The sequence below is a fragment of the Lissotriton helveticus genome, chromosome 1_1 (genome assembly GCF_964261635.1).
Source record: "Lissotriton helveticus chromosome 1_1, aLisHel1.1, whole genome shotgun sequence".
NCBI classification, from domain to species: domain Eukaryota; kingdom Metazoa; phylum Chordata; class Amphibia; order Caudata; family Salamandridae; genus Lissotriton; species Lissotriton helveticus.
This window is the reverse complement of record NC_136057.1, coordinates 1,600,241,777-1,600,244,276: the sequence shown is the minus strand read 5'-3', so window position 1 is coordinate 1,600,244,276 and position 2,500 is coordinate 1,600,241,777.

Below are 2,500 nucleotides of genomic sequence, written 5' to 3'. Positions count from 1 at the left end.
ACGAAAAACCATATACGCTAAAAGTGGAATGCGAATTACTAGCAGGTAAGTAACGATTCTCAGAGGCTTTGGGATCGCTAGGACTGGACTACTGAACCTTTAGATTACTAGCAGGAGGCCTAGGGAACTCGGGTGCAGAGTGTGCACTCTCACGCGGGATGCGGGACAAAGTCTATGGAGGCTAGTAAAGGCAAAGTTAGTGTTCACGGGCGAACCCGACCTGGTAGGAAGAAAACGACAGTGGATCCTGACCCTAGGATAGTGAGGCTATGCTGGGACACCGGAGTGCCGAAGTTACCTAGCCCAGGGGCTGCAGCTGCATAGGGCTGAAAAGACGTCGGGGATCTCGTTGCCGGACCAGGAGCCTGGAAGGAAGAAGTTGCTGGCAGGCGACCAGTGAAGGAAAGTTCGATGGATCCAAGCCTGGATCAAGGGAGAAGGAAACCTGAAAGCAGAGGGGACCAAGTTCTTGAATCACTAGCCAGTGATTAAGTGGGCACCAGGATGGCACCGGGCGAAGTCACAGCAGTCAGGTGAGTGGGCACTGCTGGGCTCTGCAGTCTCTCGGACCAGGAGGCGTTGTCGGCGACCAGGATGGAGGTGCGAGCTGTCCCACGAAGGTTGAAGTCGTCGGCGTCGAAGTTACCCAGGAGTGGGCAACAAGCCTTGGCTAATTCAAGCCCACGCGGTGGACTCAAAATGGCGTCTTGAGTGGACCAGGAGGGTCCGGGGTGCTCCTCTTCTGGAAGGGAGCAAGGGCCAGTCTGGAGCAACCAGACCAGCAGCAGGAATGTCGTCGGGCGTCGTCAGGAAGGCCACAAGCCAACGGGCTAGTAGCCAAACAACGCGGTGAGCAGCAGAAGGCAGAAGGGCCCCACGCCGATCGTGGAGATGCTGGGGGGCTGCTCTTCGGTGCTGGAGCTGCTCAGGGTGGGGGCTTCTCGGACCCCAAAGCACTCACCAGGAAATTACTCGGTGGGCTTGCTGTGCAGAAGTCGTGCAGTCTTGGCGATGGCCGGTCCCTCGAGGTCTCGTCGCACCCACGGTTCTCAGCTGTGCTGTAGAGGTGGGTAGAGGTCAGAGGTGCCAGGGAAGCTGGGTCTCGTCGAGCTGGGCAGTCGGATTCCGGAGGAAGGACGTGCAGCAGACCGCAGTGTTCTTAGATGGTGCCTGCGGATGCAGGGTGACTACTCCTTAGTCACAAGGGAGAAATCTTAGGAAGAAGTCTTGAGTTCCTTTCGCAGAAAGTAGTTTCAGGATTCAAAGATGATCTGATTTGGAAGGGGGCCAGTCTCTACCTTTATCCTGTAAAAAGGGGCTGGCACGCGACTAAGTCCTGCCCTATGGGTGGGACTAGGAGGGGGGTGGTTACACCCACTTCCTTGGCGGGCTTTTCCCCAGCACAGGGTCTGGAGTGACCCTGGAACTGGTTCCAGCCAGCCTATGCACAGTGAGCACCGGGGTGCCACGTGCAGTCACCTTCCTCTAAAGCCCTGCCTACCTACAATACACAAAACCCTGTCTGGGACGGTGCTGGCACCGCCCCTGGCAGGAAACCCTTTGTCCTTATCTCCTGCTCTGGGAGGACTCCCAGCAGCAGGAGGGCAGACTTGTGTCTCGGTGGCAGCATCCATTTTGTGGATGCTAAGGCTCTGTCTGACTTTTAACCGGGTTATAGGTTACAGGCATGTCGTGTCCCTCTAGAAGGGTGGAATGCTAACCCCGTCGCCAGAATTGGCGAGGGGTTAGTATTCCAATTCGTATGACACCTTACTCGACATGTTTTGATAAAGCGATACCAGAGTTGGCACATAACCGCGAGGATTATAATGCACTTAAGAGTATATGGTATGCGATATCATGGAAACGGCTAAGGGATGGATCCCGAAAGCCGCAGACAGGCTCAGCTCATGCTAGAGCACCATCTCACACGATTCCAAGCACTCTGCCTTCAGGATTGTTAAGGCCTGCTATAGGAGTGACTGATAGGAGATCTGTGTGTCCATTTTAGGGTTAGATATAGGTATACTATATCTAAAGCAAAGGGTGAGTACACCACCTTGCCCCAGCTGTCGTGCAGCCAGTTGTGTCAGTTTTAGTTAGTCAATCCAGGGGTGGCACAATACATGCTTCAGCCCCTGGGAGACTTCTGGGTGCACCTCAGCCCTGGGTACAGGGACTTGGAGAGGGCCCAGTGCCAATTCAGTACCTGAGTACAATTTGGATAGAGAGAACAGCTAGGCTGTGGGTCTGATTAGCAGGCCCACAGCCAGGGAAAGTCGTAAACCAGTGCAGCAAAAAGCAAAAATCTGGGTGATCATAGGATTGCAGACCCTACTCTCCTACACTCCCGGTTACCCCGGGAGGGACCGGCGGCTGCGGGGCAGCCTGCTCCCGTCGCACCGGGAGCCCCCTTCCTCTCCCGCCCGCCGGGCGGGTGTGGTGGGACTCCCGGGCCGAGCGCCTGGCAATGTTTTTTTTTACCCAACGGTGCAGTCTG